At 34.2% G+C, this 16360-nt stretch overlaps 1 protein-coding gene and 1 non-coding gene across 24 annotated transcripts in view; one reads left to right on the top strand and one right to left on the bottom strand.

The window, feature by feature from the left end:
* Window positions 1-16360, bottom strand: part of LOC106672032 (microtubule-actin cross-linking factor 1) — a 156139-nt gene that overhangs the window by 64728 nt on the left and 75051 nt on the right. The window lies entirely within an intron of this gene.
* On the top strand, window positions 13299-13371 carry Trnaa-agc. Its single transcript has one exon. It is a non-coding gene; the product is annotated as a tRNA-Ala (tRNA).

Below are 16360 nucleotides of genomic sequence, written 5' to 3'. Positions count from 1 at the left end.
AAATCCCGTCAAGTTCGTCGTCCGAAATGTTCAAAGTGGTGGCTTCAGAACTACCCAGGACCGATAGCAATTTTTTTTAATCCTCCTCAGGCAGGAGACATATTATTTCATAGAATATATAATACATAATACTTCACACAATATTATTTCGTACTACAAAAACCTTTGCAAACAAAAATTAATTATACTAAGGCAAACCTGAACGAAAAACTTTTTAAATTTATATTAAATTCACAACGTTAATTTTTTTTAATATTGTATATTTTTAAATTTAATTATAAAATCTACTTGGATATTGTTACAATATTGGGTTCAAAAATGGATATAATCGATTGACTATAAAATAAACAATCAATCATAAACAATATGTACGACATTAATTAATTTTATTAGGTAAATAAACTTTTTACTAAGTTAAGTAGGAATTTTTATATTTATTAGAATTTTTATCCACGATTCTGAGGAGTTTTGCACATTTCCAGGTTTTCATTGAACATTTTGAAGGTTTTTACTGCACGAAAAGCCTGTCTTTAATTTTAAGTATAATTTTAAAAAATTCAAGTTAAAAGTTTTTGTTATTATTTTTAATTATTATATAAGTGGACCAATTATAGTGCTACATCATATTTAACTTCAGTCATTACCGGACTTTTTAGTTAAACAAATTAATAATTCAATCACCGGAATTTCCCTAAAGAGCTTTTTGAAAAGTTTAACTGTGGCATGTGTAAGTATGATCATTGATCACCTTTCCAACCTAACCTTTTTTCAAAAATTGGCTTTGCATCTCAAAATGCATGAAATTATGTATATTTTTTAATGGAATAGTCAATACCGAGTTTTAAAAAAATCTAGTAGTAACTGTGACTAAATACTTTTTTCTTGATTTATCGAGTCACGGATTTTTGGCTTTGTTTCGGTACATTTAGCCAAAATCAATGCCATTTAATATAAGTAATTTAATTCAATTATTATTAATTGAATAATATTAATATTAATAGTCTAATTTTCTTCGCCAAGTGTCTTCAGAGGGTGGTTTACCGCAGAAACATTTTTGGTGTTTATAATAATTTTATTAACGCGACATAAAAATGATTAATAAAACTCTGACCTTTTCACAAGCCCTCACGAGTCACAAAGGCTTAAAATTTGACCTAGGCGATCTACTTCAAGAAAAGCGAAATCATGATGAAAAAATTGGTTTTACAAAATGGAACAGGATGAGGGAGAAATTTTTTTCGTTTTTCCGCGCACCCTGGAAAGTACGAGTTATTTGCATGAAATTACACTACTTTCAATATATTCTTAACAGGTATTTTTTTTATTTAATAAAAACAAAAACTGATATTTAGAAACAGATAGGTTTAGTAACCTGTCAATTATTTACGAAAACGTAAACGTCATTAAACTTGTACACGAAATTTCATTAAATTGGGTTAAATTTTGTCAAATGGTAAAAAATTTGGGTAACTTGATTGACTAGGTAGATATAGATTACAATTTTTTTTTTTTTTTGCTAGGGTTCGCAATAGCAGAGGTCATATAAACCCTCAGGGTGCCGGTGTTTTTGAAAAAAAAGCCCATTTGTACGTATGTCGGGTTCGAAGGCAGGGCCGCTGGATTCGAACCCGGGACCTTTACCTTACAGTGATGAGCGCCGTGTCAACGCCTAAACCGTGTAAAACCCAGCAGTTTAAAAACTTCCTCATCATCCTAATAATAAACCACAGGGAGGTGAAATTTCACTAAATTTGGACAAGGTGTGAAAAGAAAAAAAAAAGGATTGCAGGTTGATGTCAATTGTAAGTTATATATTGCTACATTTATTTTTCTTCTCGAAAAATATAATTTTTCGAATAAACTTTTTCAAACAGATAGTTCATATTTACGATTCAAACGGGAGTAGAAATTAAATGTAATAAATCGAAACTTTATGAATAGTTTTAAATAAAACAATATTGAACAATAAGTCAACAAACATTTTCTTAATTAAAATTTGCCAAGGAGGTCCGAGCTAGGTTCCGCGATGGTAACGGAAAGAGGTCAATTTTCCCATTAGATAGGTGATGACGGCGTGAAAAAGGTCAAATTAAATTTGATCACTCGCCCCTTCGGGTCGAACGGATAACCACGGAACCAATAAAAATGGGTAGATAACAAAAATCTCCTGGTAACCGAAAAGGCTAATAATACCCTAGAAACTTAGCTCGCCCCTTCTTAAAAGGTGGGTATTTTTACAAGAATCAACAGAAAGAGTAAAGTAAATAACTAAATACTTCGGGCATAATACTAATCCCAAAAGTTATTTTGGTATCTGGAAGATACTTGGATAGGTAAAAGAAAATAGATAAATTTCAACGTTGTGAGATTTTCTCTGGTCTGCGGAGTGGTGAACCATTTCCGATGATTAATCACTAGAGACCGGATTTTTATGCAGTTACATATTTTGTTTGCCAGCACATAAGACAGAGGAAACTCAGTTATCTATCCGAATCATGTATCTCGCAAGCTGTAGGTTAAATTTTATACAGCCTATTTTTGCATATTTGATGAATATTGCATAAAATTGCATATTGGAACACTATCGCATACTTGAAGGATTTTTACGTAAAATCGCATATATCGTGCAAAATATTTAAAATATTATATCGATCAGGTTTCGTGGTCCGATTGATCAAATAAATTCTTTTGAATTAATTAATCTTTAAGTAAGGAATTAGTTGAGACAAAATGGCAAAAAGGAGGGAAAATTGAAAAGGTGGGGTTGAAATGGGAAGTTGGTGTCCGTCTTGATCGAAGCCACGATAGCTCGTGTGGTTAGAGCACCGGCGTATTGAGCCGAAGGTCGTGGGTTCGAATCCCGCTTGTGACACTGACTTTTTGTGTCAACCAATACCTTACTTAAAGATTAATTAATTCAAAAGAATTTATTTGGTTAATCGGACCAAAGACCTTACTTAAAAATTAATTAATTGAATTCAAAATATTGATTTTCCGGGGAAGCATAAAAAAACTGTAAAAAAAGAAGTTAACGAATATTGGTTTAATTCAAAGAAAACTGAAACAAGCCGCAACAACGGTAAGTGAAAATTCTAGAATTACCGATAAAAGAATATAAAACCCCTTCTAAGGTCTTAATTCAATAATCAATATTCTCACAAATTTTAAATGACCGTAGGCACTATTTCACGGAAGCCAATTTAGAGAAGCACTTGTATATTAACATTATTTATACTCAATTAGTATAAAATATATCATTTAATTATGTAAGTGACAAAATATTTTTATTAAATGTAAATAAACTCTAGGGAGCGTCAGTGGCCGCAGAACTAAGGCGTTGACACGGCGCTCATCACTGTTAAGCAAAGGTCCCGGGTTCGAATCCAGCGGCCCTGTATTCGATCCCGACATACTTACAAATGGGCTTTTTTTTTCAAAACCCCGGCTCACCGAGGGTTCAAATAACCTATAACATAATAAAAAATGTATAATCAATATATAATTAAAAAAATTAACGCATTAATACTCTATATTTCAGGGCTGTCAATTCATATTTTGGCAATTTTTATTGCATTATCCTGTCTCTGTTTATCACCATTGAAAATGACGATAGGCTGAAACGCGACAGACAAAGAGGGAGGATAAGCGAACCAAAATGATAGGAAAGGACCAAATGAAAATTTTACGTACTTCCGTAGTAGATTTTTATTATTTGATTGTAGCCAGAAACTTGCGTTTAGGCATCCGATGCAATATGGCGTAAATGATCGCATCGATTGTTTAAGGGCGCCAGTTACATCAGCTAAGTTTTAACCGGTGGTTTCTTCTTCGGAGAAATGAAGCAAACCGGTGAGTCACCTTATTTGCGAACTCGGGCAGATTGCTGGCGGTCGAAGGTGCTGAACTTTCTGTTTTCGACCGGATTGGCTGGTTATCACGTATTCCGTTGTTTGTTGCTTTTTAAAATCGACCGTGCACGCTTTCTGACATCAGAGACCTTTCACGCACAAATTCACGGGTAAGTGGAAAGGCCCATGGCTATAATTAAAGCTATGCCTATGTTACGTTCGTATCACAATTTGCAAAACTAATGAATGTAAGGTCTACTGGCCAGGTAGACACATAATTTTTGCATTTGCCCTACGCCATTTGATCTCTTTATACTAGGAAAGCCCTTCAAGTTCTTAAGCTTAAATACCTGCTCATCAAACAGTTGCAAATAAAGTCGGGTTGATCGTAGAATTAGCTACGGTCATTCGTTTTTCTTTCTTCTGATTTTGGCTGTAGAAACATGAAACACACAGTTCGGCTTTCGACAACGCCACTCTACCTACAATAAATGCATCGCATCACTGGTGAAATATAACAAACTTGCAGTGCAGAGCAAAAAAACAAGTTTGCTTGGGTGTATTCATAAGCATGAAAAGGCTATACAAGATTTAATGTGAGACATCTAACAGACTCCATGCACAGACCACTGAGATCATATCTATATGGACAAACTCCCACTGTAAATTGCAGTCAAAACTTGTCAGCGTCTAGACAATGACATCAGGTCTCAAGGTAGCGTCCGTTGGTATCTTGTTCCGTTCCTATATTTGATATATACTCATTATATCCCGTCATCGACTTCATCCATACTGGCGGATGATGTTGCAATATTAAAAAGAGACTCCTCGTACCTAATGGCACAAGAAGAGCTCCAAAAACTTCTAAACTAGATGGCAGGAGAGTGAAAAAAATGAAGAGTTAAAATATATGCATCAAAATCAGTAGTCGTACCATTCACCATTTGTCGTAAACGCTTCGATGAGACCCTACATTTAACGAAAATGCCTATTCCTAGCAACACTACCTAGTGCGCTACCCAGTGTCCATCTGGAATCAAAATTGATATGGGCGGAACATAAAGCATCTGGTCGTTAAAGTTCGCCGAAAAATAAGACAGCTGGGACATCTTCTAGACAATAAATCTCTTCTCACTTTGAGTACTAAGCGACTACTATATCTATCGCTAATTAGGCCTACATCCTGCGAACTCTGGAGAGAGGCTGTCAACAATGACCTGAACAAAATACAGGTGTCACCAAATTCCACGTCTCATCACAGCAGCACCGTGGTATATGCCCAAAAGTACCCTGCATTAAAATGGGTCCTTATGGTAGAAAAGCACTTAACACAAGGACGACTGACCACGTCAATCCAATAATCGCTCAAATCGCGGCACGACACCCGCCTCTTCAAGATCACCGACGACTCAAGAGAAACTGCCTCAAGATTTCCTGTTTGACGATACACAGACGTGTACATAGCAATATTTATTGATGAATTATAATCATATACTTTCTGTAAATTATTATGTCAATAATTATAATTCGTTGAAGGATAGTTAGTGAGCTGCATCTTTACATACGTTGCAGGGTAATTAGCATAACTTGTTATACTATTAGATTCTGTGTTATCAAAACTATAATGATTTGTACTGATGAAAACATCAAAGGTCTATGATTCAGTGGCTAATTTATTTAATTTTTTTATTATTTTCTAACAACTTCCTGAATCCTATTTGCAAAGCCATATCACCTAATGCTGAATCATACATGGAATTCCACTTATTTATTTGTACTATACACTTGACTAACCAAAAATCAGTCAAACACGGATATACACATCATTTATATATATTTTTTTTGGGGGGAGGGGGTTAAATTATTTATAAAATTAATTAATCCCCCTCTCTCTCTCACCATTTCTTACTTAATCTTTATTCCTTTCAAAATTTCTCCGTCATGTCTTTCACTTATGATTTTATTTAACATTATTTATAGTGTTATCCACTCACTCACTTACCCCTTTCTCGCTCGCTCTCTCTCTCTTTCGCAATCTCCTTGTGTTTCTTAATCATTCTCCTATCTTTTTTCACATTTTTTCTAGTGTAGATATGTGTGGTGATTAATCGTTAATCGATAATTATGCTCGTGGTGATTTCTATGTTTAAAATGTTTCATTTGAAATTTATTGTGGCTTTATGTATGTCGTTAATTCTGGTGTTTGGCTGTGTTAGTGTGGCATTTGTGAAGTTAAAATTGTTTTTGATGTGAGTAGGAAATACCCTGTGTTGTCTGCATTTCAGCAAAAAGGTTCTCTGGTTGATAGCCGATGCGATGATCTCAATAAAGATCGAAACGTTGGCACGATAAAGAAAATGTTTTTCTGAAACCTACATCACACCAGACCGCATCTCACGATTTCTGAATAATTTTTTCTAGTTTTAATTATTCACTCTTGTTTTGTTTTTTATTTACTATCTTCCTCATCGCCTTTTCTTTTTAATATTCCTTCCTCCCCACATGTACTCTATCTCTGACTTTCTTTTTCTTTCTAAAGTCCGGTCTAAATTCTCGTATTTTACTCACTCACACTCCTCTCTCTTTCTTTCTCCCTCCCTCACACACACACACACACACACACACACACACACACACACACACACACACACACACACACACACACACACACACACACACACTCTCTCTCTCANCACACACACACACACACACACACACACACACACACACACACACACACACACACACACACACACACACACACACACACACACACACACACTCTCTCTCTCTCTCTTCTCTCTCCTTTTGTTAATCTTCTTTTGCCTCTTAATATTTCTCCGATCATTTTCGTTCACGTTATTTATAAGTTTATCCAATCACTATCCTTCCTCCCTCTCTCACTTGCATGATGTCATAATAATAAAGTCACAAAACATCATGTTAAATGTGTTACAGGCATAATGAGTATAAAAAACCTCACAATACCAAGATTTAATACTGAAAAATATAAAAAATCTTTTCTTATAACAAGTACGTATCTGTATTACCAGATGAAATTAAGAAAACCTCCAATATAGAAGAAATGAAAAAACTATGTGAACCTACTAATAAAGTGTGTGGTGTTTTGTGACCGTTAGTCAATGATTATTGGGAGATCGTGAGATGCAGTCTGGTGTGACGTAGGTTTTAGAAAAACATTTTCTTTAACACGCTAACGTTTTGATCTTTATTGAGATCATCTTCAGGGCTCAAAGTGTTTGTTCTCCGTGCAGATGTGTCATTCTTGTCAGACGTGTTGAGAGTGCCAGTGAGAAATTACTGATATTGAGCCCTGAAGATGATCTCAATAAAGATCGAAACGTTGACACGATAAAGAAAATGTTTCGAAAACCTACGTCACACCAGAACGCATCTCACGATCTCCGAATAAAAACTACTAATAAAGAATGATTAATAATCGAATTCATTATACCTTTCAAGTATCCAAACTACTATATTTTTTTTTTTTACGAGGGTTCGCAACAGCAGAGGTCATATAAACCCTCAGGGTGCCGGTGTTTTTGAACTACTATAGTTATTGTATGTGATTTTGCACAAATTTGTAATTCTTTTCAGGATTTGTTTTTTAATTGATTTATTACAGTTTTCAAGGAGGTGATGAAAATTTAATATTTTTTAAATTTAATTTATGTATGCAATCTATAACATCGTTAGTAAATTTTGTAATTATATGATTTTTTCATTATTGATTTATTTCAGTTAAATGAATATAAATTTTTATTTAGTTGTTATTTCTGTTCCACATTCAGATTATTTTTTTTCTATTATTATAGAAATAAGAACATCTAGAATCGCATGTATATAAGATCAAATTGTAAAATCTACGTTTCCCGTTGAGTGTAAGAAAAAATTGACCTATCTGAGAGATTTGTAAAAATAAATCGTTTATAAAATCAAAATATCTCTCTCTCTCTCTCTCTCTCTCTCTCTCCCTCTCTCTCTCTCACACTCACTCACTCACTCTCTCTCTCCCCCTTATATATCTTCTTTTCTTTAACATTTTTTCGTTTCACATTTTGTCGGTCATGTCTTTCTCCTATGATTTTTCACATTATTTCTAGTTTTATTCAATCTTCTCTTTATCTCTCTGTCTCTCTCTCTCTCTCTCTCTCTCTCTCTCTCTCACACACACACACACACACGCGCACACACACACTCACACACACACACTCACTCACTCACTCACTCACTCTCTCTCTCCTCCTTATATATCTCCTTATATTTAACATTTTTCGTTTCACATTTCGTCGGTCATGTCTTTCTCCTATGATTTTTCACATTGTTTCTAGTTTTATTCACTATCTTCATCTCCATCTCTCTCTCTCTCACGCTCTCTCTCGCTCTCTCTCTCTCTCTCTCTCTCTCTCTCTCTCTCTCTCTCTCTCTCTCTCTCTCTCTCTCTCTCTTTTCCCCTTTCTGTCTCCGCACCCTTTGTAGTATTTTGCTCTCTTTCTCTTTTCCTGATCACTTTCACATTTTCCTCTAGGTTTCGTTATTGACTTTATTATTGTGAAACTATGTTAATGAGTTCAATAAAGCCAATTGATGATGTTATGTCGGAATACTTTAAGGATAGACAGGCTTGATGCATTCTGGCAGGTTCTATTGAATGATGATCGTTGGAATAAGAGATTTGTTCTAAAGGAAAATTTAAATGCGACGTTATGTTGATCGAAACTTATTATTCAAAACGGGTTTTTCTCGGATTCGGTACGATTTTATTTATGTTTTTATGCTTTCACAATCTGAGTGACCTCACAAGCTCGAGGCCTGAGGCTAAAGAGAAGCATTTTCTTTTTTAACGCGCTTGCATATTTCATATCGACGGGGTAGAAAGTGCGTAGATCGGCCGGAATTGGAACTGGACATTTTAAAATAGCAAAGCTTTTAAAAGATAATGTAGAAGCCTGTTTACATTAATATTTTGATCCACCTGTTGCTGAGATTCATACCAAAGGAATTGAAAGGAGATATGATATTCTCGAGAAACCACTTCTGTAAATAAATCATTAGTCAATAAAAACGCCGATAAGTCTGCGGACGTGATTTATTCATGGGTTTTGTGTAAGCGGTCCGATGAGATCATATCCTATCGTGAGTGTCTTTATCTGAGACTTGAGGAGCCAAGCGCCGCCTGGAAAGAAATAACGATCTGACTGGAAACATAAATTTTATTATCTTTACGCCCAGTTCTCCTGATCGGCCGGATTCTTTTGATCTCGAGGATCCCTGCTTACCATTTTCGACCATAAAGAAAGAAAAACAGCCTACACGTAAACTCTCCCTGATAATTTATCAGCTGATATGCGCGTCAAACTTTGTCACTCGTCAAATAATAAAAGACTCTAATATAATAAAATAAGCCACACAATATTCAATAAATATAAAATTATAAAAATTTCTCTTTTAAGAAATCCTGGAGTGATGGTTTTACTTATTCTATTCGACTCCAATTTTCTTTCTTAATATTTCTTTTTGTAGTAAGTACTATTAATGGTAGGTTAGGTGGCACGTCCTTAGCTCAATTGCAGGAACCTTTGCGTCACCGGCGAAATATGACTCCTTGCTTTGGTCATTCAAGGAATAAAAGCTCAATTCATATTCGTTGGTGCAAAACCGTTTTTTTCTTCATCGCTTCCTTTAATTGGTCGAAAACACTATGCAAAAAATCTCTATTGCTTTTAAAGGATATTATAATTTATATCTGCGTGCAGAAGTTTTTAAAATGGAATCATGATTACACTTTTCATTAAAAAAGAAAATAAATACTAATAATTTAAAATTTGCTTTTCATACTTGTGCTGAAAATGATGGGTGTTCTTGCCTGCCAGTCCCTTTTGCTTACAGTGTTAGATATCTCGGTGTGACATCGAACTCAAATTTGAGATTTTTTTGACCTCTTTTATAACTTTGGAATTTTACGCAACTTTATGAAAATGGAACTCTCAAGGGAAATATATTTTTCTCTTGTACAATCCATAATAGCCTATGGTATTGTTTCCTGGGGAGGTACTAATAAATACTACACTAAAGACTAATTTATTTCACGTAAACCGTATAGATATAGCACGAAAAAATTATACAGTGAATTTAAAATAATGAATCTGTACCAAATCTTTCTTAAATGTTCATGTTTGTATATATGTGTATAAAAATAATCTTGTGACTAGTTACATCAGTGTATATAACACAAGACACAATTAATTGGCTAGCTGACATTTTTACAATGTAAAAACTATCCAATATTCTATTTTTTCATTAAATACAGCACTTTTTTTTAAATTATAAAAAGAGTGATTATTCAAAATGTTAAAAAATACTAAAAGGCAAAAAACTTATAATTTCAAAACTTTTAACTTGTAGTTAAGCTATTATTAAAGCCAAGATTTATTTATTTTTTTCATTCTATACGTTTATTCTGTTTTATGTTTGTTTATTTGTTTGTTTTTCATTTCGCTTGTGTAAAGATATATTCTGTTTATTTCCCTTATGATCTCTAAAACTCCTGCTGTCTAGTACAAGCGTTGCTGTTTGACAACAGGCAGGGATGTACGAAAATATTATTTTTTGTTGTAAATTTATATGTAATGTACATTATTGCAAATAAAGATTTGTGGGAAAAGAGACAGAGTGAAAGAGTGAGTGAGTCAAACTAGAAATAATAACAAATAAAAAAATGAGAGAGACAGAGGAAATGCGAAAAGAAAAAAAAAATATATGCGAGATGGAGAGTGCGATACCGGAGACATAAAGAAACCATAAATAGTAGACATAAAGAGGGAAAGTGAGAGAGAAAGAGAGAGGACGGGAAAGAGAGGAAGTGAGAGAGAGGGCGGGAAAGAGAGGGAGTGAGAGAGAGGGGAGGAAGAGCGAGAGTGAGGTAGAAAGAGGGGAGAGAGAGAAAGAGAGAGAGAGAGAGAGAGAGAGGAAAGAGTGAGAAGGGGGAGAGAGAAGAGAGAGAGAGAGTGAGAGAAAAGAGGGAGAGAAGGTGGGAGAGAGAGAAAAAGGGGGAGGGAGGGAGAGAGAGAGAGAGAAAAGGAAGAAAGAGAGAGATGGATACACCCACACATGTGTTACACATTTGATAGGTAGATAGATAAATACTCCTCCCTATCAACAAAAGAAAAAAGTCTACTACGAAAAGAAATTTATAAGTATGTACAAACATTAATTAAAACCGACTGCCGGATAATTGATATGTATTTTTTCTCACAACATAAACACACACACACTCTATCTCTCCCTATCTTTTTCAATTTCATTCTTTCACCCACCCTTTCATTTTTCTCTCACTCAACATCTCTTTCTTACTTTTATATTCTACTAACTTACTTTTTAACTTTCTCTATCTCTTTCATTCTATACTTTTTCTCTCATTCTCTCTCTCTTTCTATCTATCTATCTATTAACCTATTTATTTGTCTTTTCATCTGTATCTCTTCCTAACGAACAAACCAATCTCCCTTTCAGATAGTTTTTCTTGTTCAACGATGTTATTATTTTTTTTATTTATTAATGATGTCGTAAAACCTTGGAGACCGCTTTTGTGTTCTTATTGTGGGATACGACGTGTTTAAGAAGGTCTTTGTTTAAAAACAATGCTAATTTAAGGAATAAACGAGTTCTTCAATTAAGAATACAAAAACACAACAATGTGTTACGAGAGAAAACGTCACGTTAAATTTTGTATTATTAAATGTTAAAATTTTAAAAGCATTCGTTCCAGGTTGAACAATATGGTCGAAAAGCAGGAATATTTGTTCGTCAAATCCAGAAAACCACTTAGACTTTCGATTTTTTTTTTCTTTAAAGAGATAATCTCGAGTATTTATTTTTATTGGCACATCTTTCCTTTGAACGCCCTTCGTTGACTAATATTTTCGAAGATAAGAGAGTTATTTTTGAATTTCGCTCAATGGATGAGTTGCGACATGCAGGGGACGTTTAAAACACGCTGAACAAATTAAGACGTTTATTTATTTTCGAAAAGATAGAGAAATAATTTGGCTAAAAACTCCCCTTTGTTATGCTGGCAAGTGTTGAAAAGCGGTAATAATTATTGACACATTTTGAAGCTATGATAGTTCTAGAGCCCAAACGTTACTGTAAATGTATGTTCTTATGCTATCGCGTAATCGGAATTAAAGTTTTACCTTACGAATTGGACCGAACTCGCGAATTCTCATACACAGTCACTCACGTAGGAATTTTCTTTGTTGGCCAATTAATGTATTTCTAAAATTGCGAGCAAACGTTTTTTTTTAATGTATTTAATGTTTGTGAACACAGTTTCAACAGCGATACAGCATTATGTGTTATGTACATCTATACACATAATGTACAGACCCTGAACTATCAAGGGTCCTCAATAAATTTTAAAAAATGATTTGCTAATTGTGAATTTGTTTTTCGAACGTCCTCAAGCAAGTGTGCATATGGGTTTCTCTTTCTAATATTACTTCGAACATTTTTTAAAAATTAGATTTATTTCATATTTGCAATTACAAATATTATATTAATTAAATATGTTCATATATATTAAATTTGGCATTTGAGTATCTTGTTGGAGAAGTGGCTCTCCAATTCCCAATGCAAAGTGAAAATTTGAACATAAAATGTATGCGTATCGAGTACTCCTGGGAAGTGTATGTGACCAGACTTCTATGTTTGTATCCAATGTGGTGTTTATGTTAATTTATAGAATCAAATGTAATTTATTAGCGTGAAAGGAGGGGGGTTATACCCCTCGCCGAGGAATATCGAGTACTCTGGGGAGGGGGGAGAATGTGACCAGATTTCTATGTTTCTATCCAATTTGGTGTTTATGCTAAATTATTTAAATGAATGTTATTTATAAGCTTGAAAGGAAGGGGTGTTAAACCCCTCCCCCGAGGAATATCGAGTACTCCTGGGAAGTGTATGTGACCAGACTTCTATGTTTCAATCCAATGTGGTGTTTATGTTAATTTATAGAAACGAATGTAATTTATTAGCGTGAAAGGAGGGGGGTGTTATACTGAGGAATATCTACTATTCTGGGGGGGGGGATTGTGACCAGATTTCTATGTTTCTATACAATATGGTGTTTATGTTAAATTATTTAAATGAATTAAATTAATTACGGTTTTCAGTTGAGATAAAAAAGTCAATGGCGCGAGCGGGATTCGAACCCACGATCTTCGGCTTGAATCGCCTGATAAGATATTAATTGGTCGAGCGGACCACGAAACTAGTGAATTTAATAAGTTTAAAATGCTTCACTAAAGCTCTCCGTGGCCAATTCATTTGTCGCCGAGAATCAAATTAATTACACGACATTTGAAAAATGGCAAAAAGGAGGGAAAATTCAAAAGTTGAGATGGGAGGTTGGTGTCCGTGTGGATCGAGGTCACGATAGCTCAAGTGGTAGAGCAGCGGCGTAGCAAGCCGAAGATCGTGGGTTCGAATCCCGCTCGTGCCAATGACTTTTTTTATCTCAACTGAAAGCCTTAATTAATTGTAAGATATTAATTGGTCAAGCGGACCACGAAACTAGTGAATTTAAATGAATGTGATTTATAAGTGTCACTAGCGGAATTCGAACCAACGATCTTTGGCTGGTGAGTTCGAATCCCGCTCGTGACACTGACTTTTTTATCTCAACTAAAAATCCTAATTAATTAAAATAAATTAATTGGTCAAGCGGACCACTACAACTAGAGAAGTTATTTATAAGCTTGAAAGGAAGGGTTGTTAACCCCCTCACCGAGGAAAATCGAATTATCTGGGCGAGTGAATTTGACCCAGAGACTTCTATGGTTCTGTTGTTATCAATTTATTGGGATGAATGTAATTTATTAGCGTGAAAAAATATATGTATATATAAGAAACATGTCAAAAGTGAAGTGATTGTTAATAATGGAGTCAGAGGTCTTGGTGGAACACGTTTTGTTATTATTATTACTGGACTGTCGGTTTATAAAAAGAAATGACATTTTATTGAACCGAATCTTAAATTAAATTTATACCCGGGTAAAACGATCCGATTTTCCAATTGTTTGTGAATTTTGAGCCGGTGTGTTGAAAAGTGCTACACCTATTTGTAAATAAAGCTAAAAAAAATTCCTAAATACCTCCAACATTCGATATTTGTCAACAGCGTTTTGTCGAAGTAAGCAAAGGAATATGAAATATTAAACTCGAAAAAATAATAAAAAATTATAGGTAGAAACTAGGTCAATTTTCCCAGTACTACCTAGATTTTATAATTGATAAGTGAAATTTGACAACCCCGAGGATAATAATTGGCAAATTTCTCAGATCGAACTCTGACCTTCTTATCAAAAATCCGTGTTATCGAGTGAGGAGAATTAAACACTCGAATTATTGATATAAACTAAATATAAAAAAGGAAAGTGTATCATATACACACTGTTTAGAAACGTCGAATCCGTTTCGAGTGGACTTATCACTCTTGAGAGTTGACGCGCTGACTTGGAGAATTCATTACCCTTATCCTACGAGGCTTTAATTGAATTTTGTTATTGATTTGATTTCAAATATGAAAATACATCTAAATATAACAATGATAAAATCCTTACCGATTGTGTTTTCTGTTGTATGTGGATCAAGGACGTGTTTGATTTGGATTGAATCATTGCTGATATTCGAGTCATTTGTTGTCGAATACTTCGGAATATCAAGTCGTTTCCTGAAGAATTATATACATCAACAAGTTTTCCGGCGAGGCCATTCAAAGTCGTTTAAGAATTTAAAATGCATTAATACAACCTCACAAATGGACCAAAGTGCATTTGCTAATAATAAAATCCTAAATGATTACGATTTCTTAAATCAGCCCAGGCCGGATCCAAACAAGATCAAATACAATTTTACAATTTTCCATACGATTGAGCATATAAAAGCCGATCTCTGTGATGCAATTTGTTTTTCAGTTAAAACGCCAGTAGATAACCACCTGACCTACGTCTACAATCCTTCACCACAAAGCCTATTTAGACCGCATGAATTTTACATAGTACACTTATCTCAAACGGTATAAATTTACATACGTTCTATTCCTTCGATTAATAGCTTATTTGAAGTGCTGCATAAGTTTTTTTTTTCTTTCTACACTTGAAGTCTAAACGTACATTACACGTGCGTGCGTGTATGAATCAAGGTCTCAAAAAATACAAATTGAACTGAAAGTTCTACAAATTCGTTATTTTTATAGTTGTAGTAATTATGTCATAAAAAGAAATGTACGTAATAACTGAAAATAAGTTTTTTCATTCATTCAACTCGCCAAAAATCGAAATCTTCAAGCTATTTTCTTTATCGATTAACCTACGCACACGAGAAATAAATAACACCAAGTTATAAAGAACCGTCAATCCACAATAAAATTGTCGTGTAATAAACATTATATAACCTTTTCTTTTTCGAAATCTATAAAAATATTTATCTTCCCATCAAATATTCAGATTCTTGTTGGCTCTTTCATGTGGGCACGGAATATTTTTCACTTTCATTGTTTACACGACGTACGACGTCTAAAACCTCCGGATTACTTATGCTGATTTATTACATTTCTATTCTCGAACATGGTAGAAAGTACTGCATTGTTTTATCCGGTTATTTTTAAGCCGGGGAACTTACATTAATCGAAAAAGTTTTAAAAGCAAAGAATGTCAACGTATTGGGTTTATGGTCGGTTTGCTTAAACATTACAAATTTATGTGTTTATCTGATCATAATATATCATCATAGATCTTTGCGCCTTGATATACGTGATACGTGTTGAATGTATTTATTTGCGTGAATGGAGAGGCTTATCCCCAATTACTCCGGGGAATATCGAATACACTGGGGTAGTGTGAATGAATATGTGAATGTAATTTTTTATTGGCATGAATGGAGGGGCGATATATTTTTTTTATAGGAAGAAAAATTAAATAAAAACAGCTTCAAACTTGGCGCTAACAAACTACAGCTATTGTCAAAATCGCTCAGCCCATTGCAAAATGTCAACTTCTCGATCGATAAATCTCAACTTCTTAAAGGGCGATATTGCAAGTTAAATCTGTAATATCTTGAAATTTAATAAATCTGGTTGATTGGGAATTGATGTCAAAAGCTGAATGATGAAGGTGCCGCCGGTTAGAGTTATATATATATATATATATATATAATNTTTTGTATAGTTTCGACATGTACAAATAAGAAAAAACATGAAAAACCATTTGTTTTGGCTTGTTTTAAAACAAATTGATGTGTTACTCTGTATGCTTTTAGTATTCTGGAGTAGTGTGAATGTAATTTATTAGCACGAATGTGGGGCTTATCCACAATTACCTCGAAAACTATCAAGTAAATATAGGAAATAAAATACCTAGTACTCTGGACTGTGAATGAATGATTGTTTGTGAATGTGCCTTATTAATACGATTGGAGAGGCTCGTCCCCAA

The sequence above is a fragment of the Cimex lectularius genome, unplaced genomic scaffold, assembly GCF_000648675.2.
Source record: "Cimex lectularius strain Harlan isolate CLEC.00 unplaced genomic scaffold, Clec_2.1 scaffold170, whole genome shotgun sequence".
Lineage (NCBI taxonomy): Eukaryota > Metazoa > Arthropoda > Insecta > Hemiptera > Cimicidae > Cimex > Cimex lectularius.
Note: the sequence above shows the minus strand (reverse complement) of the source record. Positions and strands in the feature narration are given on the sequence as shown.